The sequence below is a fragment of the Terrapene carolina genome, unplaced genomic scaffold, assembly GCF_002925995.2.
Source record: "Terrapene carolina triunguis isolate 2854851 unplaced genomic scaffold, T_m_triunguis-2.0 Scaffold139, whole genome shotgun sequence".
NCBI lineage: Eukaryota > Metazoa > Chordata > Testudines > Emydidae > Terrapene > Terrapene triunguis.
The window spans coordinates 686,670-710,698 of record NW_020664490.1 but is presented as its reverse complement, the minus strand read 5'-3'; positions in this window follow the sequence as shown (position 1 = coordinate 710,698).

Below are 24,029 nucleotides of genomic sequence, written 5' to 3'. Positions count from 1 at the left end.
AGGGGAGTGGATACAATTTACTTCCCAGGAAGGGTAGCTACTTCAGGCTCCCCACTTCAGCCTCACCCATATCTCCTAAGCTTGTTGCTGGATCTCTGGTGATGCTGAGGACACATGACCACCACTGCTGGGGTCTGGAAAGGATTTTTCCCCCATATGGCAAAATTGGCAAACTGCTGTTTGAGTTTTTTCACCTTCTACTCATTATCCAGGTGGTCAGCTTTGGGGGAGTTTAAATTACAAGTGTCACAGGCAGGTTCCAGAGCAGTTGGTGGGTTAGGAAAGGTCCAGCTGAGGTTCTAAAACCAAATGGGCTGCTTGGGCATTGGTCCTGGGCAGTCACATGACATGGAGAGGGGATATGCCTCTATGTCTGGTGCAGCTTATGGCTCCCTTCATCTCATCTCTCCTACTTCCAGCATGGAAGAACTGGGGGGGTGGGAGGGGATCAAGAGACTGGCATCCAGTCAGGCAGGCTTGGCAGGTCTGGGGGTATAGAGGGGGCTTGAGCTACACATTGGCCATCAAGTTTATAGAACTTCAGGAGCCATTCGTGCCAGCTGCGATCCGCACTGGAAAAACCCTACCAGGTAGTTTTGGATGGTTTATTCCAGTTAGGTATTAGTTGTTAAAAAAAAGTTATGGCTGCCACATTTAGCCATATTAGTGTGTGTGTGATCGTTCCCATGTCCACAGCAATAATTTATATTATTACTCCTGGGGAAATTCTGTGCCCCTGCAGAATACAGAATTTTGCAGAATTCCCTGTTTTCCCCACAGAATTTCTGGCCACCACTAGGGGCTGTTGCACTCTGCAGAGCCCAGCTCGCAGTGAGTGGAGCGCCCAGCCTGGCGGGGATGGAGGCTGCACGCTCTGCTTGATGCTCATTCTCCCAGGACGGGAGAGGGCCTGGGAGACCGAGCTCTGGCTAAGGGTGCGGAAGGGCAGGGCTGCACCACACCATGTCCCCAAGCAGGACAGTAAAGAAGCGGGGTGGGGTAAGGGCTCTGGGGATGGTGGGTTCTGGGGCGGGGCCCTGGGGGGGGGGGGAGGTGCTGTCTGGGGGCTGCCGCGTGGCTGGGCTCTATGGGAAGGGGGGGCTGGTGTATGGGATGGGGGCTGCCCAGCAGCTGGGTTCTGTGGGGAAGGGGGCTGGTGTCTGGGGGCTGCCCCGTGACTGGGCTCTGTGGGGAAGGTGGGTTGTTGTGTGGGGGATTCCCCATGCTGGGCTCTGTGGAGAGGGGGGGCTGGTATCTGGGCCAAGGGGTGCCCTGTGGCTCGGCTCTGGGGGGAAGGGAGTGTGGGTGTCTGGGCTGCAGGGTGCCTCGCAGCTAGACTCTGGGGGTATGGGAGTGCAGGTATCTGGGCTGTGGGGGCCCCACACAACCTCCTCCAGCACCCCCCAACTGGAACTGGGGTGTAGGAGTTTCTTTAACTCTCTACTCTTGGGGAAATATTTTTTGCTGTAGTCTATATTGTTGACACACTTGCTGACAGGTATTTTGAAAGAAATTGCCAAAATAACTGAAACTGGAGTGATTATGCTATGCTATTTTGACAAATAAAATATGCAGAATTTTAAAATATTGCAGATTTTTTAAGTTTTTGGTGCAGAATTTTTAATGTTTTTATGCAGAATTCCCCCAGGAGTATGTATATGCTACATTATAAGATAACTATTAATCGAGAGTTGAATTCATACTAGTGCAAGTGGCCTATACAAGGCAGCTTTGAAACACTTACAAGGAGCTCTGTCCTGACAAGTGACCTTAAAGATAGCATTATGAATATCTGGAATGTGCCTCTGTAATTTATATATCAAATGTACTCAGTTTTCAATCTATCTTTCTTGTACATTATCACCAGTAATAAAGATTCTGCACACCAGATTGGACCATCACTGACATCTGTGCAAACAATTGCCGTCACTGGGCTTGCCAAGGTGTAACTAACTGGACTTAGTGAACAGCTCTGATGATGAGCACAGAATGAGTAGCATCCATGTCAACCTTTCTTAGCTGTGCTTGCCCTGCAGGTTAACAGCAAGGAGAAAAAAATTACAAACTTACTTTTGGCACTAAAATACTCTGATAGACTCTAATTATACTCCTGATGCAGATCTGTAGCATCAAAAAGGTTCCATTTTTACAGCTATTCTCGCTGTGCAAGTGCTTAAGCATGTGCAGGGCCTGACTCGGGCTCTCTGCATTTGGGTGAAAAGAGTAGTGCACCCTGTGAAATACTTCAGTCAAAGTATCATGAGTCCTAGAACAAGACATCATATGCAACAGAATGGGGAAGAGGGTATAATATTTTTGAAACTAAGGTCTTCCCCTGGAGCATGGTAATGGCTTGCAAGCTCCCAGAAATTGAAGGGACTGGTTCTCATTTACACTAAGGTCCTTTAGTTTACACTACTTTATGGCTCCTTTACACCACCAGAGGAGACATAGTGTAAGTGAAAATTCAGGCCCCAAACCTCTTTTCCACACTATTTCTTCAGCTTTGTGTGGGTTTCTTCAGTACAGAAAGTATATGATGTTTTAATTTAATGTGTCCTTAAAAGGCTTAAAACAGAACTTCTGCGGATCACTGATTCCAAGAATTGGTCTGTAACACTTAGGGTGACTAGATGTCCCAATTTTATAGGGACAGTCCCGATTTTCGGGTCTTTTTCTTATATAGGCTCCTATTACCCCCCACCCCCTGTCCCTCTTTTTCACATTTGCTGTCTGGTCATCCTAGTAACACTATAAAATAGCATTATTTATGTTTGGATTCTGTTAAAAACACAAAGATTTGCAAGTGAATTTGAATTATCATAAAGAATGGCTGGGCCTTAGCCAGAACTTGCAAGAAATGAAAGAAGCCATATAAATGAAAGAGAAAAGAATCTGCCTAAATTTTCTCATGACTTTCCTGATTACTCAGCATTATCTGCCAGAGTATTGCGTCATAGCCAGACTTATGCTCCTATCGAAGGCGCATGGGGTGAAATTCACCCATGTGCAGAGAGTCAGTGTATGGCCTACTCACCACTAAGTCCTCAGGGTTTAAATGGGACTTGCACACATTGTGCCTAGTGAACAATAGTGAATGTCACACAGGATGCTGACAGCTTTGTTTAAATCTTTCTTGTTCCAAAACTATTTGAGCAATAAGCAATTATTTCCAAAATTAAGTGCTAAGAGATCAATTTTTATATTTCATATTATCAGGGCAAACAGTTAGCAGAGGTGTGGTTGTTATGAAGTGTTTCATTCCAGTTCTAATATTCTTGTTAAGCTTTTGTCTTGAATTTAAGCATACTGAGTCGTAAATAATAGCATCTGTGGAATGAAATGCTGTGTTAGCATCACTTTAAAAGGAAAATACCATATTTGCCTTCATGTAAAAATGGCTGTTAGTAAAAATCTCTTTTGTTTCCCTCATTCATGCTCTTCTGGGCTTCTCTAACAGAACCCCCTGTTATAATGTCACGCAGAGTAACTAGGCTGTAATGCCAATGTAGCCATCTCCAAAGAAGAAAGCTACCAAAGCAGGCCGGTGATTTTAGTAGTTTGCTGCAGCTGAGTGGCAAAAATGTTGATTGTTCTGCATTTCCTTCCCAGAGTAATCACTCTGTAAAGTAGCTTCCTTCATGTGGCACAGAGCTCTGTGAGGGTGATTTTTAAAATTACCAGTTGCTCTTGGAATTAAATCATCATGGATTTGGGATGCAATGTTTTACAAATCCTTCAGCTTTCTCTGAACAAAATGCTAATGAGTCTCTGGTTTTATTCTTCTAGTAGGCTAAAACATCTGATAGGCCCAATGTATAAAATGGTTGATAACTATCAAAAGAAGGTAAATGTCTGAAATTAGAGATAAATTGGACATGTACTCTTACTTCTGCCATTGAAATAGGGACTGCTCCTGTGAGTAAGGAGGGGTGGGGGAAATTTGGTCCATATTTGTATAGTTTATCCTGCTTGAAAGATCTGATTTTCAACATTGTGCTAAGTGCTCATGATTTTTTTTGGTGATTTTTTTTTTAATGCAGCATAGGAGTTTTGCTGTGTGAAATGAACACAAGTCGAAATATTGTCCCAAAGCTCATATGGAGGGGTCTGGGTGATGAAATTTTTTGAAATAAAGGAATCTCCTTTTTTTCCCCTTAGGTGACTATAGTTTGTTGGCCAGATCCTGTGCCATTGCAAATCTACCAGAGGGACCCCCTCATGTAAGTAGTTAAGACAGCTTTAAACCTGCATTACACATGTGGAGCACAGCAAAGCAGCTTTACTGGCACTGAGATCAGGCTCAATACTTTTAAGGAGATTAAGTTCTTTGTAGATTCTTGACCATCTCTTATGGAGGCAAGCGCCCACTGAAGTCCCATTTCATTCTTGTACATATCTTCAGGAATAATTCAGTGTATTCATACTATATATCTGATATATATACTATATATCCCTTTTCATAGGGATAAAGTCACTTGGCTTTAAGCACTGTGCCTCACTAGGCGCTGAAAAAGATACAGCTATCATTGCACTCTTTGTTGCATAAATTTTATTACAGAAATTAAAAGAATATAACATTTGTTCCTTCTGGAACAAAAACTAGGTAAAGAATTTAAAATTATCCCCAAATGTAAACCCCAAGGTCTATGTAGTATCCTGACTAACTCATTTTCCACAAGCATGTGCTCAATATCTTTTTCTCTTAAAAATCTGGAAAAACAACTAGATCTAATGATCTACATAGGGACTTCAGTCATAGGCATATTGTTGGAAGAGGAAAACTCTATTGGTTGTGGCTTGGGTCCTCTTGTGCGAGAAAATATTTCTTGTTGACTTGTATCAAAAGCAATTTGTTTTTTGTCTTTTTCCTGCGAGCCACCCTTGCTGTCCCCTTTGCAAACTAATATGAAATTTCACAAGACCACACACTTGGCTTTTCCATGTTTTTTTTTTTTCCCCTTCAGTTTTTCAGAAGTCCTCCAAAGGGAGAGGCACCTTGGAGAATTATTTCTTTCCAGAATGGCATCTGAAGTAGAATTCCACTGTTGAAATACTCTTTTGCTCTGGCCACTTTCCATAAGTTCCATCTTCACATTAGAAGTTTATCATCCTGCTTAAGCTGGAACTGTGTCCAGCTGGGGAGCTGCCATTCACTTCATATTCATCTTACTAAATATTCAGAGAATGAATTTAAACAGCTAAAAACGTGTGGCTCATAATACACAACTTGAATTTATGGTAACACTATCTGCATGTTAATAAGGAATTTGCAAGCTATAAAGATGATTATCTTTGTCCTTAAAGATTTATGTCCTTGCCCAGGTCATCTCCATATTAGTGATGATAGGCTAGGCAATCATTTTCTTTAGAGTTGCCAACATTTTTCCTATTCTCTTCTTTTACAAGAAAATGCATAGAGCCCCAAATTTTGAAATGAACCTGAGGTGAAAAGAGTGATTGTGATCACTTTTATTTTGTCCATGGAAAACATAATTTTCAGGAACGAAAGGTTTAAACCCCCATATCACACAATGTAATCTTGACTAGGTTAGGCCTGATTTCTTTAGAAAGACCTTAATAATTTTCTGAAGCCTTCTCAATCCACTGCTAACTTCACACACTCAGCAGCTGACCTTCCAGTGATCTGCTGCACACTATCTATCCATCTCCTCACCGATCATCACCTGCTATGATGACCCACCAATATTCCTTTCCTAATAACTTTCTCAAGTTCATTTCCATCTCTACACCTGATGTGGCCAAATATATAAATTTGCGCCTGTTGCTTTCTGAGAACGGAGACTGCTTCTCTCCAATAATATTCCTAATATAAGAGTTCATCATCTTTTCCATCCAGGAGATACAGAAGAGTCTTCACCAGCACCACAGAAGCTTCAGTTTTCTTCCTGTCAGCAGCATGAGTTTCCCAGGATTCACATCCATAAGTCGCTATAGAAAAAAATATTTTTTTTGCCAGTCGAACCTTCATACATTTCAAGATGTCATGGTTTTTCCACATTTTTGTAAAGGAGGCCAGGGCTGAGCAAGCCTTCCCTAGTCTTCTTCCGATTTCTTTGGAGCAGCCTCCTTGGTTGGACATGTATCATCCCAGATAATTAAATTAGTCTACTACTGCTACAGATTGACTGTTAATCATGATCTTGCATCCTGTTGTTATTGATTGTGTCAACATTCATGCATTTAGTTTTCTCCATATTCAGGAATAGTCCATATTTCTTACTAACTGATTTTACAGATTTCAATATTCATTTTATAGACTCGATGGTTGCAGCAAAAAGCATCATATCATCGGCATATCTGAGGTTGGTTAAGAAATGTCACCAAAGGAAATCCCACCTCATTCCACTTTATCATAACCTTCCAAAAAGATCTCACAAGTATCTTATTTTCATTGCTTACAAACTGTTTAAAAAAAAAAAAAAACAAGAAAGTACAGGTCTTACTTTAATGGTATGTACATTTTCACCTGACTTCCCCAAATTGTCTGCAGTTATGTGTGATCACATACATTTCTGTGTGAAAATGAGCATTCATGCACAAAAGTCAGAAACTTGTTCATGCAAATGTTTGCATAGCTAGTAATGCAACCACATTTTTAGAGACTATTGAGATTTTGGTCCTTTTGGAGCCATCACTTCATTCCCAATACCTGTGTTGGTGATTTGTTAAACTTTTACTGCATTATGTAAGGCACTCACTTAAAAAGAAATACTGAGGAAACTTAATTCAAAACTTGATTCAAAAATGTCATTTTTGTTTGTTTTAACTGGGATATTCAGCATACTCTCATGTGCTAATTACTCATCCTGAATGTTTGAAGTTAGAAGACAAATTATGCGCTTGAGAGCCCACTAGCCCATAACCTTGGAAGCAAGGGTGGGAGAACAGGGGAAACCTCTTGTCCTATATATGAGAAGTCTTCCACCAACAAAGCCCATTTACCTACATGATAGGCGTCATCTTCCTGGGAAGAAGCTGTGGCCTGCTATCCTACTGGAGCATCTTTGGTAGATAAATTAGTCTCCCCTATGGTGTCTTGGTGGGAATTCCAGGCAGGGCCTCTTTATAAGAGAACTGGACTTGACATAACCACATTTTGTTCACTCAGTCACCATTAACTGGAAATGAGAATACCATGTGGTCAGGAATAACTTGAGCTTTGTATAAACATACAAAATAGCTGCAGCTGCAGTTTTGCAGATAAGGATAGAAAGTAAAAATGGGAAGAACCAGGAGAATGGGCAGAAGTGTGGATAGCTGACCACGGATCTAGATGTTCCTGATAATGAGTTTTTGCTGATCTTATGAATAGGGGCTGCTTGCTGATGTTAGGAAAATTGGTAGTTTGCAAAGGGTTACTATGAATAATGTGCTTTATTTTGAGCAACCTATAAAAAGATAAGTCACAGTGTGCAAGTTGGAAAAGTTCAGAGATGTTTCCTATGAGCTTGGAGGCTGACATCCCACTCCCCAGTGGTTAGGAGGAAGGCTGACCACTAGAAACCTGCCTCTGACCACTCAACTCCATCTCAGACTTTGGGTAACTGTATCTGGGTTGCTCTAGACTATTGGCTATTTTAGATGTGTGCTGTAGTCCTAATAAAATGGATTTGGGGTGGGGGGTGAAAGTACTGATGTTGTGTGCCAACCATTTATCAGATGGAGGAGCTGTGTCCCAATTGATTTATTCCTGAAACCACCTGCAGAGGGGAAACTAAAAGTTACCATAGTTGCAGGTTCAGAAAACCCTGAATAACACCTCTGCCTCCTTCAAGTCCTGGAAGATTCATAGATTCATAGATTCATAGATTTTAGGACTGGAAGGGACCTCGAGAGGTCATCGAGTCCAGTCCCCTGCCCGCATGGCAGGACCAAATACTGTCTAGATGTCTTGGGAATGGTCAATAAACATGAAGAATGGGGTTTCTGAATTCCTCAATGTACGTTGTGGGTTTCAAAGCCTTACAGGAGTTGGTCCTATCATTCCTAATTGTCTCCTTGAAAGCATTAGGATGGAAGTCAAAGTCTGTGATGTAGCTGACAAAATCCAGGAAGCACAATTTCACTGGTTTGGACATAGGCAGGGAATAAATGAGGAGGACCTGGTGAAGATAGCATGGAAAGAAAGAGACCCTGAGTAAATCCAAGGAAGTAGTGGATGGACTGCATCAAAGAAGACAGTAAGCAGGTGAACCTAGGTGCTCCTTCAAACAAATGAAGATGGCAGATAATTACACAACAACCCAATCCCAGGTGATGGGATAAGGGGAAGAAGAAGTATTTGTAGGTGTATATATAATATCACCTTTAAGCTTTTAATACAGGGGTTGTCAACCTTTCAGAAGTGGTGTGCTGAGTCTTCATTTATTCACTCTAATTTAAGGTTTCGCGTGCCAGTCATACATTTTAACATTTTTAGAAGGTCTCTTTCTACAAATCTATAATATATAACTAAACTATTGTTGTATGTAAAGTAAATAAGGTTTTTAAAATGTTTAAGAAGCTTCATTTAAAATTAAATTAAAATGCACAGCCCCCCGGACCGTGGCCAGGACCCGGGCAGTGTGAGTGCCACTGAAAATCAGCTTGCATGCCGCCTTTGGCATGCGTGCCATAGGTTGCCTATCCCTGTTTTAATACTTGATTCTTTAGTTGCAAACATGAGGAAATTATGATTTCCTCCAAATTGACCAGATACAATTTATCAGGCTACCTGCACCGGACAGGTACTTTTATTTTAAATACCAGTGATATATTTAATTGGGTTGAATATTCTCTAAAATTCATCTCCCTTGGTAAAATAAAATATATTCGATTTGATGTGCTTGGCTACAAAAACTTTCATTTTGCCAAAATTACATTGTCTGAAGTCTCAGAGTGTACATTATGATATTTGAGATGAAGGAAAAAGTTATTTGTGGTGCTTCGGCATGACACATGATGTAATTTTACACACTATGTGCATGTGTTGTATTAGATTTTGCCAATACAGGCATCTGGTATCAATGTTCAATCTGGAATTGGTTCAATAGAACCTATCAGTACTGAAGAAAACTAAGCATACAGGTTATGTAGAAAAAATGCCTTAATATTATTAGTGCTGTCCTATTTGCTTTATGTTCTCAATACATGTTATATCTTCAGATGAACTAACTATATCTTATGTTTTATTTTAAAGGAATACCATCAAGGATTTTAGACCCAAAATTGACCCATCTTAAAGTATTTACAATATACAATATAATGTTTCTAAATATAAATTTCTGCTGGTGGATGTGATGGGGAAATTATGTCAAGATCACTCTTTCTGGAAGGATAATATTTTTTGTTCCTTGCAGCAGCAATGAATTAACAACTCAACTCTATCTGGTCAAAAATGCAGAAAATCTTTTGCAAATAGCTTTTATCAAAATTAAAATATTCATAAATTGTTGACCATTTTATAAACTGGTTGAAAACCAGCATATCTATTGGTCTATCTCTCTGACTTGCCTCATTCACACAGTATCTGAGTACCACAATGCTGCCTTTCGAACTGTGCAATCGGTTTTTATGCAAGCTCCACAATTATGGTTCCCTCGGTATGGGTGTATGAAGGGTGGAACAAAGAATGCAGAGCCATCCCCAGTATTGCCAACCGTGAGCTTTCAAATATTATGAGTCAGGCCATAAAAATCATGAGGTTTTTTTAAAAATATTAAATTTGGGGTTGATTTTGTTTGCCTTCTACGTTTTGAGCCTTTAGGTGACACTCACATGACATTTTTGAACTTTTCCCCATAACCATGAGGGCTAGAAACACACTTTTTTTAAAATGAAAGCTGAGAGTCTTATGTAATTACATGACTCCAGCAGCTGGGGCTTTCAGAAGAACACTAAATATTGTGAGACTCATAATAAAATCACAAGCAACAGTGCACTCACGTGCTTTAGGAGTCAGTCATAGTTTAGCTATAGTCACCAGGAAGCACAAAGCTACTGCCTCTGCTGGCAGCATTAGAACTCCCAGATTGCTGGTCTGGGCAAGCTGAGGGTAAGAGCACAGTGTGGTCTTCTCTCCAGCAGGGCTGTACACATTGCACCTGGGTGGCAAAACCTGTTGTAGAGAGAGAAAAGGCATTTATCTTCACAAGTTAAGGGTCACTATCATGACATGCATGTTGTACAGCTGCAGTCATGTTATGACAAATTTTATCAAGAATAATACCCTATCTAAAACTAAACTAATATGTGTTATACTTAAAATAGTTGAACAGCAGTACAATAAAAGCTGACATTTTGACTTCTATCTCATTATTTTCAATGAAACCCAGGAGTATTGAAGCAAATGGCATATGATGCACAAGCTAAGTGCATGGACAGGTTTCTGTGTTAAATGTTTAACAGTCACCCACAAAGGAAAATTAATGAATGGAGCATCTACCAGGTCTGAAGTATGATTTTTTATTTCAACGGGAATTAGAGAGAGTATTGGCCCAATTCCATCCTCACTTATGTGGGACTCTTGCTCAAGTCAACAGGAGATACAGTCCTGTCAGTGGGGCCAGAATTGGGTCCACTGGGTCTAATTCATCCCAGATGTAGGTCACTGGAAATACAATGAATAGATTAATTTGGCCTAGTGCTTTGGTACTGTAAAGTGACAGCAGTTGTTCTAGCTGACATTAGCGTTAAAAATATATTCCAGTGTAACAAAACCTGACATATCTGCTTAAAGTAAAGTCTGTAACTTCTGTTTAAATTATCTAACCCACATAATCTCAAGGGGCAATGCTGCAGTTTCAGAAAATTGATTGCCCTGCAAAAGGCATCGTATTTTCCCTCATTAGCTTTGCTTGACAACTACCTGGTGGCCCATGCTTTTGTTTACCTTTTCTCCCCCACTCGTCTGATAGGAGAAAATGTACATCTTGTATACTCTTTTTCCAAGGACTGCCTACAAAAACTAGATCTAGATTTCAATTTCTAGGTGTAGAGAGACACAGTAATAACTCCAATGACTGAGGAGTTCTTGGAAATTAATAACTGCTGGCACAGAGCTTTTGAATGATCTATATTTCACTGTACAACACGTGTTGATCTAAGCCATGATTATAACAATCACTCATAAAATTCATAAGAGTTATAGTCAAAGGTCACTGGAATAGAAGCAGTAGTGTGCATTCTGTTTCTACCTGTAACGTATGGGCATTTCAGAATTCAACAGCAAATGTTTCCTTTTTCTTTAATTCCTTTAACTCAACTTTTTTCCCCATTAGGGTGCAATATTAAAAATAATTCTTTCATTCAGAAATGCTTTCCATGGCAAATCCTTTGACACACAACCTAGAAGGCTCAAGAAACAGCACAGTAAATAAAAGGCAAGGTGGAGAGGGGGAGGTTATATCAGAAATAGCTGTGATAAATAGACAAAATATATTCTCTTTCAAAATCTTGGAATCAGCATCAGACTTTGGGTCATTGAATATGAACATGTAAAGAACACAAAGTATTGGTGGTTAGACAGATGGTAGGGTGCTTTTCTAAGCCCTCCTTCTCCTCCCTGTCCCCCTACCTCCAATTCCACACTCTTAACTTGTTAGTAACAAGGTGGCTATTCCATTTTTTTCCAGAATGAGTAAATTTACATGGTTCGTGTTTAGAAATGAAAGTTTTAAAATATGCATTTAATTTAAACGGCTTTTAAAAACATATGATCTGAATTGAGGATTGCAGATGTTAATGATAATAGAAATCAAGCAGACTCCTTCTGGAAAGGACAAAGAGTTTTGTCCTGAGTACTCTGCATTTCTGACTGTCTTTGTTTGACCTTTTCTTTTTAGTCACTCATCTAGCTAATTGCTTTTCTTTGTTAGCTTTAAATGTATTTGCACACTTCTTGTATTGTGCTGAGACATTCCCCAAAGGTGCTTATCAACAAACAAGCTAAGCTGCTAGCTAAAAGGAAGAGGAAGTGAACCTAACAGTTTCTATCAATGGGTGTAACACATCTGGTGAAAATACAGTACAAATGGGAATTTTAATATTCCACCACATATGCCATAAAATGGCACTGGTATATCTGCTATATAAACTTACATATATACATATAGGTGCACTATTAAAGGAGAAGGATGAGGTAAAAAGCTGCCACAGAATTAAATGTATTATAAATCACTGTGTCCTCACAAGCCAATCAGCAAGCAGAATCCTCTCATGTGCTAAAGGCACATATTTTGCTAATGTGTCATCTTCAAAATGCTGGGAGAATCCTTTACTGGCTGGTGACCGGTTGCTCTCCCTGCAAGTGGAACATTCCATAATAGCTGAGGTGTTGGAACCTTTGAAAATATGGTTTGGAATGATTTTATCTCAGTTCATACATGCTGTTGGAGCATGATAGTGTCATCTCACTTGCAGTATGGGTGCCAAAAACAGCTGGGATTTGCTTTGCAGTTCTCTTATCTATACTGCTCATGAAATAACATTCCCACCATCCAAAAAGGCAGCGCTAGAAGCATGATGGAGCTTTATTATAAAAATCTATTTGTCCAACTTTATTTTCCAAAAATGTATTTCTGACTGTTATATTACTGAACATATTTTTATTATTTTTAATTAAATTGTTGCTGAAATTTGAATGGGATCAGTCAGATCTTCAGTTAATTAAAGTCTAGAGAGCTATGTAGGTTCACATCAGCTGAGGATCTAGCCCCAGTGACTCTTGGCAATAGAAAGAAGAGCTTTCCATGAATTCATAAGATGGAATAGTCCAGACTTGATTTAGTGCTGGTTTCCCAACACTGTCTCTGCCCTGAACCATAACACAAGATGAACAAGACCTTTAGAGTAGCAAGAAATTAGTCAATTTTCCTAAATTTAGGAACTGGCTGCTCCAAACTACATCTTGACAATAGCATCAATAGCACCTAATTATGGAGGAATGGATGGCTTGAGGCTTCTCTTCTCCTACATCTCTCTCCCTCAAAAGAAACCATGAATGTGTGGAATGAATCCATACTGATTCCCAGTCATGGTGTTGGAAAACTCGTGCCATTTGCCACTTACTGTGGCCACAAAGAGTCATGAGGAAAAGTCAATTATTTATTTGTGAAATTCCTAACGGTGATGGGGTGGAGGCCACATACTGTTCAGTTCTCAAGTTGCAGAATGAAATAAATAATGTGTTATATTTATCAAATGATAATGAAGTCAAGAGAAAAATCGAAACAGAGGAGGGAACAAATACATTCACTGGCTGGGAAGTTGCTTAATGTTTAGAAGGAGGGAGATTTCCCTGGCACTTCCCACACCCTACAAATAAATCACCATGAGAAGATGATTCAATGTTGTGCAAATTCAGTAATATTTCAAAAAAGTATTAAAACAAATATTAAGTTAAAAACCTATGAGAGAAGAATAAGAAGGGGAGATGAGGGGATAGAAGGCAAAATGAGAAGGAGGCAAAAGAAAATGATACAATTTTCAAAAGCGTCTAGGGGAGCTTAGGCAGCTTTTGGACATTTTTACCCCCAGAGCACAAAGTAGAGATAAAAAGATCAGAATGGCCATCTTGCCATATAACCCAGTTGCAATAGGATACTCCCAAATATCTAATCTATGGTATATATCCCTTCTGGATCATGGACACTTATGGTTACCACAAATACTGTGAACATCTATATGGTGGGTTTACAGATTACATGCTGTCCACTAGGAATTCAGGGAAGATCAGAGGGCTTGTTTCACTTTAAATTGCAAGATGGAATAAATAAGAATTTCAGGGGTAAGAGCCTCATGGTTTATCTATGAAGCAACTTAGTCTGGATGGAATTTTAAGGGGCGTGGGGGATATCACAAAAATCGTCTCTCTAATACTTTTATTTTGCTTCAAGGCAAATTGTTTGTGAAAACTTTCCTTTTGATTTTTGTTATCCAAATAATTCTAGCTTAAATTGGAACTCAGCTATTAATCTGATAATGACACGGCTGAGACACATTCTCTGCCGATTGATCTCAAATGACTTACAAGGCTTTACTTTACCTCATTGTCTGCATTCCTTTCCAGCCAGGAGTTTTGTCAGTATTTAACACACACACAAAACCCCCTGAAATGTAAGTATTAAGATGATTACTATGTACCTGGAAATATCCTTTAATTTTAATTTTGTTTTATTTTAGTTTTAGCTTCAAAGCTTTCCCAGGAATGAACACCTGTCTTTCACAGCATAACAAGAAATAGTCAGGTACCTCACATGCTTTGTTGTGTCAAGTCCTCTAACAGGTACACTGAGTATAAGTCACATTTTAATTAATGATCAAAGCAAGGACACCTGTAAATTTTGGTGTTGTTTTTTCAGTTCCTTGGTATCAGGTTTATCCATTGGAAAATGATTCCTTTGATATATATTCGGCTGACACCACGTATCTTTCATGCCTAGATATCATGGTGAGTGGAGCCTGACAAATGCCTAAACAGAACCAATAGACTAGAATAGAGTTTTCTCCTTCCTAAATATCAGTTTGAGTTCTATCTCAAAAAGTGACAAAGCTAGCTGGCCTGTACAGTCTGTTGCTACAACGGGTCTTGTTTCTATCTGAGTCCTCAACTGGTCTTGAAGATCATTCTGGGTATGACTGTGGTGCATTGAAACCTGTATTAAAATTATAAGCTATCACTTTAGAGTCTCCGGGTTTTTTCCTGGTCCTGTTTGCAGACTGTATGTCAGAGTGCAATGTAGGTCTAGCAGCAGTCAGTCTGCAGCGAGCCAGCTTAGAGTAAGATGGAGTGAGCTGTGCCTCTCAGCCTACTTTGTCTCTCTGTTGGAGGTTCTTGTGTGGTAGGGTTCTGAATTCTAAGAAATAAAGTAACTATTAGGTTGCAACCTTACAGAAAGAGTAGTTCATGTTTTTATCTAACTCCTCTGTGTGTGTGCCATGAACATAACAATGATTATGAGCCTTCTTTAAGGTCTGATGTGAAGAGGCATAGCAAATGTGTGCAGGCCCTGCAGAATATTCCCCTATCTCCCCAAATCCAAAATGGGAGCAGCTGGTGGTAGAGGGGTGAAGAAAATGCCACTCTCTGTGAATTCTTTCCCTTATCCCAAAAACTTGTAGGAAATCCTGGCCCAAATCAGCATTAATTTCCATGGGGATCAGGGAGGAAGGAATCCCCTCCCATCTGAAGTGTGAAGCACTGGGGCAGCAGTTCTGCATTTACTACTGCAGCCCGGGGGGTTAGTTCAGTACTTCCACACAGTAGTGGACAGACAAAATCACAAACCTCCTGCCACACTGCCATGGATAGCCAATAAAAGATATTACCTCATCCAGATGATTTCTTTCATGTTTAAAAGATGACAGGACTGATTGTTATTTACACTAAGCCCCACTTACACCACTCTGGCACTTTAAAGAGGTATTAGAATAACTGAGAAATCAGGGTGATATTTTACTATAGGCCAGATTACCTTAGTCCAGAAGTAGTCCCACTGTAATAAATTAATCTATTTACAGAGTACTAATCAACATTAAGATGACAGAACCTGGTCCCTAGAAAGTATCTTTGTGCTCTACATAAATGATCCTAGTGACTCATCCAAAATGGACTAGTGATTTTAGGTGTCTAAACTGAAACACCTTAAACAGGGTTGATAGAACACAACAGCTGCCTGAAAGCATGCAGTAATGCTACACACCAGTTAAGGTCAGTAAGTGAAGAAATGTACTGTATCCAAATTAAACTTCACATAATTTGGGAAGGGAGAATATACCTGAAGAACAGATGATCTTTGAATTTAAGAACAAGTGATTCTGTTTATACAAATTCTGTTTGTTTAATTTTCTGCAGTTGTGGATCAAAGGAAACTTCACTCCAGAAGTTTGTACCGAAGGTGTTTACCTTTCAGTCATTGGTGATATTTATTCACTGATATATGAAAACAAGTGTAATATCCTCAGCAGGGGAGAAAATTCACTAACTTGATCAATAAATAAACATAACATTATAAAATTAATTTCTAAAAGAAAATAAAGATTATGAAAGGAAGATTATCTTCTATAAAAAGTAGATACTGTAGAACGTGTTTCCCAGGAACTTGGAGAGTCAAGTAAAATATCATCAAATAGTCATAAACATATTATAAGATCTAATATAAAGCCTCAGATCAGCCGAACATCATATGGACTAGAAGTAATAGAGAACCTCGTATTCCTTAGACTTCACCCGACTTGCTGGAGATCAACCTTTTCCTGCAAGGGAAGAAAAGCAAGGCTTGAAGATAACTTTCACCTCAAGAGGGTTATCTGTGTGTGATTATAGGGTGAAAATTATCTCTCCACATATCATGTTGAGATGGGGGAAAATAAAACTATAGGGTTTCCTGTTTTTACTCATCAGGGAATATTGCCATATTCTCTTTTCATAATTGGGAGCTACCTATCTATCCAGACACTTAGGCCTGGTCTACACTAGGAGGTTATGTCGAATTTAGCAGCGTTAACTCGAATTAACCCTGCACCCATCCACACAACTAAGCTATTTATTTCGACATAGAGGTCTCTTTAAATCGATTTCTGTACTCCTCCCCGACAAGGGGAGTAGCGCTAAATTCGACATGGTCATGTCGAATTAGGGCAGGTGTGGATGGAATTCGACGCTAATAGCTCCGGGAGCTATCCCACAGTGCACCACTCTGTTGACGGTCTGGACAGCAGTCCGAGCTCAGATGCTCTGACCAGCCACACAGGAAAAGCCCCGGGAAAATTTGAATTCCTTTTCCTGTCTGGCCAGTTTGAATCTCATTTCCTGTTTGGACATCGTGGCGAGTTCAGCAGCACTGGCAACGATGCAGAGCTCTCCAGCAGAGGTGACCATGCAATCGCAGAATAGAAAGAGGGCCCCAGCATGGACTGATCGGGAAGTCTTGGATCTGATCGCTGTGTGGGGCGATGAGTCTGTGCTTTCGGAGCTGCGATCGAAAAAACAGAATGCGAAGATCTACGAGAAGATCTCAAAAGCCATGACGGAGAGAGGATACAGCCGGGATGCAACGCAGTGCCGCGTGAAAATCAAGGACCTGAGACAAGGGTACCAGAAGACCAAAGCGTCAAACGGACACTCCGGATCCCAGCCCCAGACATGCCGTTTCTACAAGGCACTGCATTCCATTCTAGGTGCGGCCGCCACCACTACCCCACCACTGTCCGTGGACTCTGACGGTGGGGTATTGTCGATGGCCGCTTCCTCGGAGATGTTTGCGGACGGGGAAGATGAGGAAGGAGATGAGGAGGACGAGGCAGTTGACAGCGCTTTCAACGCTGATTTCCCCGACAGCCAGGATCTCTTCATCACCCTCACGGAGATCCCCTACCAACCCTCCCAAGGCGGTAACCCGGACCGTGAATCAGGGGAAGGATCAGTAGGTAAGTGTTTTAAACATTTATTTTGAACAGAATAGGAATGGTATCTTAACAATGGGTTTTTCATGATTAGTTTGCCCTAGGCGCTTTAGTTTTTAGTCCTTGCCAGTGCAGCTACTGGAAAATTCTGTCAATATGTCCGGGGATAGAGCAGAAATCCTCCTGGGACATCTCCACGAAGCTCTCCTGGAGGTAATTGGAAAGCCTTTGCATCAGGTTCCTGGGGAGAGCGGCCTTATTGCGTCCTCCATGGTAGGAAACTTTTCCGCGCCAGGCTAGCAGCAAGTACTCCGGGATCATTGCCTCTCAAAGCATGGCGGCATATGGCCCTGGTGTTTGCTGGCATTCACGCAGCATGCGGTCTTTCTCTGTCTCCGAAATCCTCATCAGAGTGATATCACTCATGGTGACCTGCTTTGAATTAGGGGAATGTTAGTATTGGGACTGATTGCCTGTTCCTTTACATAACTGTAACCGGTGGTTTACAGCCACGCGGTGGAGGCGGGACAAGGGCAGCATGCAGGGATCTTTCCCGGGGACAGCCGCGAGGGGGGTGGGACAGGGGCAGAGTTCATGCTGGCCGGATTGCCAGCAACAGGAACTGGCCAACGCTAGGAGCATTGCTTGGAACGTGAAAGGAGGGCACTGCTATAAATTAAGCTTTAAGCAGCCAAAAGTCTACGGCTTACCATGTCCGCCTGCTAGCCGAATTCCGTTGTCCGGCCCCGCTTGTGTGATCTGTACAGCAAGACCCCAGGCACTCAATGGGAAAGCCGAAAATTCGACCTTGTACTGAGTGCGCATGTGATAGGTACTGTGCATGGTCTTGTTCACAGAGAAAGACTATATTCATTGTTCGCAAAAATGTATCTTTGTGAGGAATTCACTCCCTCTTTCCCATCCCACAGCTGCGAGTGTCTCCCGAGCTACCCCGGCATCCCCCTCCCAGAGGCTGGCGCAGATCAGGCGGCGAAAGAAAAGGACACGGGACGAGATGTTCTCAGAACTTATGGGCTGCTCCCGAGCCGAGGCGGCCCAGCAGACCCAGTGGAGGGAGAACATGTCGCAATACCAGCGATCACACTGCGAACGGGAGGACAGGTGGTGGCAGGAAGACCAGCAGGCGACTCAAATGCTGCTTGGACTAATGAGGGAGCAAACGGACACGCTCCGGCGCCTTGTAGATGTTCTGCAGGACCGGAAGCAGGAGGACAGAGCCCCGCTGCAGTCTATCTCTAACCGCCCTCCCCCGCCACAAAGTCCCATCGCCCCCTCACCCAAAGTCCCAAGAAGGAGGGGCGGCAGGGGCCGTGAAAACAGTCACTCCACCCCTGCAGACTGCTCAAGTAGCAGATGGCTCTCATTCCCAAAGATCTGATAAGTCCTTTCCTTCACTCCAAAAGCACCTCACCCAAGCCCCCGTCCCAGTTTCATCCCCTAACTGTGTAGTTGTTAGTAAAAAATATGTTTCTGTTAATTACTGTTTCCGTCATGTTCTTTTAGATGAGAGTGTGTTTGAAGGGGGTAAGGGGGTTGGTAATTGGAGAGGACAGTCACCTTTACCAGGGTACAGACACGGGGGCAGGTTCAGCAGAAGGTGACACATTGCAGTCACTAGGCACCCTGGTCAGTCTCGGAGGTGGTTTTCATGTTCTGTGTGGGGGGGCTATGTGAGTTTGTGGCAGGGGAGGGCGGTTACAGATCTTATGCAGCGGTCCTTAGCCTGGATGACAGAACCACGCAGCAGGGGATCTGTAACCGCCTTCCCCTGCCACAAAGTCACATAGCCCCCACACACAGAGTCCCGAAAAGGAGGGGTGGCAGGCTCCATTGAAACAACCAGTCCACCACTGCGGACCGCTCTAGGAGCAGGAACCTGTCATTCCTCAAGTTTAGAAGTGTCCTTTCCATCACTACACCCGCTCCCCACCACAGTCTGCGTCCCAGTTTCAACACTTTACCATGAAATCCTTAATAAAGAAAACGGTGTTAATGAACAAAGTTCCATTTATTTAATTTTTAAAGGTGTGTTGGAAGGGGGGCAATGGGGTGAAGGGGGTATGTAACTGGAGAGGATAGTCAACATTAACTGGGTAAAGAAACGGGGGCAGGTTCAGCTTCTGTTTAAACAAACTTAATAGTCACAGGTTACCCTGCTCACTCTGGAACCTAGCTTTCAAAGCTTCCCGGATGCACAGCACGTCCCGCTGGGCTCTTCTAATCGCCCGGCTGTCTGGCTGGGCGTAATCAGCAGCCAGGTGATTTGCCTCAACCTCCCACCCCGCCATAAAGGTCTCCCCCTTGCTCTCACAGAGATTGTGGAGCACACAGCAAGCTGCAATAACAATGGGGATATTGGTTTCGCTGAGATCAGAGCGAGTCAGTAAGCTTCTCCATCTCCCCTTCAGACGTCCAAAAGCACACTCCACCACCATTCTGCACTTGCTCAGCCGGTAGTTGAAGAGTTCTTTTTCACTGTCCAGGGCGCCTGTATAGGGCTTCATGAGCCAGGGCATTAGCGGGTAGGCTGGGTCCCCGAGGATCACTATAGGCATCTCCACATCCCCAACAGTTATTTTGTGGTCCGGGAAGTAAATACCTTCCTGCAGCCGTCTAAACAGACCAGAGTTCCTGAAAACGCGAGCATCATGAACCTTGCCCGGCCATCCGACGTTGATGTTGGTAAAACGTCCCCTATGGTCCACCAGTACTTGCAGCACCATTGAAAAGTAGCCCTTTCGGTTAATGTACTGGCTGGCCTGGTGGTCCAGTCCCAGGATAGGGATGTGAGTTCCATCTATAGCCGCACCGCAGTTTGGGAATCCCATCGCAGCGAAGCCATCTATGATCACCTGCACGTTTCCCAGGGTCACTACCTTTGAGAGCAGTAGCTCAATGATTGCATTGGCTACTTGCATCACAGCAACCCCCACAGTAGATTTGCCCACTCCAAAGTGATTCGCGACTGACCGGTAGCTGTCTGGCGTTGCAAGCTTCCAGAGGGCTATGGCCACTCGCTTCTGGACAGTCAGGGCTGCTCGCATCCGGGTGTCCTTGCGCTTCAGGGCAGGGGACAGCAACTCACAAAGTTCCAGGAAAGTTCCCTTACGCATCCTAAAGTTTCGCAGCCACTGTGATTCATCCCAGACCTGCAGCACTATGCAGTCCCACCAGTCCGTGCTTGTTTCCCGGGCCCAGAATCACCGTTCCACAGCATCAACATGACCCATTGCCACCATGATGTTCACGGCGTGGGGTCCCGTGCTTTGTGAGAGGTCTGTGCCCCTCTCAGACTTAATGTCCTCACCGCGCTGCCGTAGCCTCCTCACCCGATTTCTCAGCATCTGCATCTGAAAAAGGTGGATGATAAGGTGCGAGGTGTTGACAACGGCCATAACTGCAGCGATGATCGCAGCGGGCTCCATGCTCGCAGTGCTGTGGCATCCGCGCTGTCAATCACCAGAAAAGTGCGCGAACTGATTGCCCGCCAGCGCTTTCACGGAGGGAGGGCGGGAGGGAGGGTTGAATGACGACAGTTACCCAAAACCACCCTCAACACATTTTTTGCCCCAGCAGGCATTGGGGGCTCGACCCAGAATTCCAATGGGCAGCGGGGACTGCGGGAACTGTGGGATAGCTGCCCACAGTGCACCGCTTCCAATGTCGACGCTTGCCCCATTAGTGTGGACTCACAAAGTCGAATTACTGTCCTTAGTGTGGATACACACGTTCGACTTTGTAATATTGGTTCCACAAATTCGCTTTAAGTAAAATCAAACTACTCTCATAGTGTAGACATACCCTTACATAGCCTTTATCACTGTAATAGCTCAGGGGCTCACAATCATTAGTGGATTTTATCCTCACCACATCCCTGTGATGCTGGGAAGTACCATTATCCCCATTTTACAGATGGGGAACTGAGACACAGAATAGATTAAGTGACATGCCCCAGGTAACACAGGAAGGCTGAGATGGAGCCTGGAATTGAGCCCAGTTCTGTGGAATCCTAATCTACCAGACCATGCTTCCTTCTTAATTTGACCTGACCTAACCTGAATCACGTAGCCCATAAATTGTTCTTATCCAAGGGCCTCCAGTAATGTTTGGTAAAGTTATTGCCAACAAGCTGCAAGAAGGCACTTTGCAGATATATATTCCTTGCAGCTGAAGCTGCACCTCTGACAGAGTGGCTCTGGTAGTCAGATATTCTAACTTTGCATCCATCATGCAGGATTGAATCCAGGCTTTAGGAGTATTGAATTTGAAGGGCTTGCAGAAAGCACCAGCTGTCGCCAAGAGAATGACAATAGCAACCTTTTTATTGGGAGGAAGGAATGACTTGTAGGTAAGGCACTAGACTGAGACATGGGATGGGGATTAGCATTCAGTTCCTGGCTCTGCCACAAGTGTCCTGTTTGAATTTGGACAGGAGTATTTCCTCATCTGTAACATTGGTATGATATTACTTCTATTCTGTCTTGTCTGTTTACACTGTAAAGTCTTTAGGGCAGGGACTGTCTCTCACTATGTGTTTGTACAGTGCCTAGCACAGTGGGGTCCCACTCTCAGTTGGGACCTCTAGGTGCTACTGTAATACAATAATAAAGAATAAGAACACTGGATCTTGGTGTGCAGCAAGAATAGTTAATCTATTTGAGCTTTAAATCTTAGCTCACGAGGCAAACCCACAGCCAGACCAGCGCTGCTCACTTAGCTACAATGACTCACTCCTGGCAGCTTTCCTACCTCCATCCAAAGGGTCTCCCATGAGACCTCTGCAAGCTGCTGGTCTTCTACCGGGACCTCCTCAGGACCTGGAAGCTGATCTCAGTGACAAGGTCCATGGCAGCTGCCAAGCGGCAGGACCTCCTTGTGGAGCCTCTGCTACACATCCCCCATCTTGATGTACAGGTGGTGGAGTCCCCCTTGGTGCGCCAAAGGTTGGTCTTGGCTGGTGCCACCAGGATCAAAGACTTCCGGGACTATGACCGGAGCGACTGGGTGGACTCCCTGCGCTCAGCCAGTACATGGGGCTCTCCATCCCTCGTGTCCCCCGGCATATACTCCAGGAGGTGAGGGCAGCCTTAGTGCCTGCTTCCCATGCTTTCCTTGAGTGGGACCTGCAGGAGGGTGTTCCTCACCCACCCATAACCCCTAGCCCTCCAGACCTCACCATCGGGCCCCACAAGCCTCCCCAACCGCTCCCTCCACACCACCTGAGCTGGCTGCATGACATGCAACTGGCCATCTCCAAACTGTGCCTAAGAAATAGCTGTGTGTACTTGTGCTCCACACTTCCTCGTGTCCAACCCCAACACCAAGTGGCAGAACTTCCTATCATCCCTGAAGGATGAGGAATCCCAGTCAGTCCATATTCCACCCTCGTCCCATGGCCTGCTGGGGATGTTAGTTAGCAGCTCCTTCATGGAGCCGTGAGCTTGGGTGTGTACCTGGCATGGCTCCTCCCCCAACACCTGCCCATTCTGTAGCGAGAGGAAGAACCTAGCACACATGTACCTCGAGTGCACCAAGTTGCAGCCCCTTTTCTGGCTCCTCCAGAGCCTTCTCCTTAGGTTCTGGCAGAACTTTTCCCCACATTTCCTGACCACACACCCCCCATCCATGGCCTTCAAGGAGCAGTGGGCGCTGTCTGGGGTTCTCTGCTCATTGTCCCCCTCTGGCTCCCTGCTTTTGACCCTGTGACCTTCACTCTCATCCCTGTTCTCTCATTAGTTGTCCCCCGAGATTATTTGAGTCTTGGGTCCAGTAGCTCCTCCCCTTAGGCTGGAGGAGGGGCTTTAGATATGGGCAGAATTTGCCCATCCATTCTCCCAGAGCCTCAATAGGTACAATGACCCACTCACCCCAGAGCCTGAAGTTACCCATCTCTCAGGCGTGGTGCAGCAAATCAGCTGCACTGACTCATCCCTCAAGCACAACCTGCAGTGATTCATCCCTCAGAAATGCTGTAGTAGCCTATCCCCGGGCAAGGCCCAGGTCAGATGACTCCACTACCAGAGCTGCAAGTTACTCTATACACTACTCAGTAAGGAATCCTCCTGCTGTCTCATGGTGTTACAGGTACTTTAGGCTTCCAGCCTGTCCTCGATTCTGTCCCTATTCCTGCCCCAGCCTTGCCTGAGCTTTGTTCCAGCCCACTTCAGCCTTCTCCATGCCCTTTTCCAGCCTTGCTTCTGCCCTATTCCTGACCCACTCCTGGTTTGTCTTGTCTACACACTCTGACCTCCGTTCTGACTCCTGACCTGTCCCCAGACCCCAATTTCAGTGCTGCCATTGGCTCAGTCCTGATTCTATATCTGTCTTCAACCCTTGGCACCTGTCTTTGACCACTGCTGTAACCATCTGGCCCAACCACCTAGAACCCAGCGCTTGACACAGGCAGCTGAAATGTTTACCCTTTCAGAGGGTTTCTTTTTAATCCAGAGTTCACAAGAGGTTTTTTTATTTTTTAATTGGAAGCAGTCCCAATTCCCTGGTGGAGCAATACAGAGCTAGCAGACATACAATTTATCAGCCAAGTCTCTGATACTGAAAGAGGAGTTGTTAACTAAGGTTAAGTGATTCAGCAAGACGTTAAT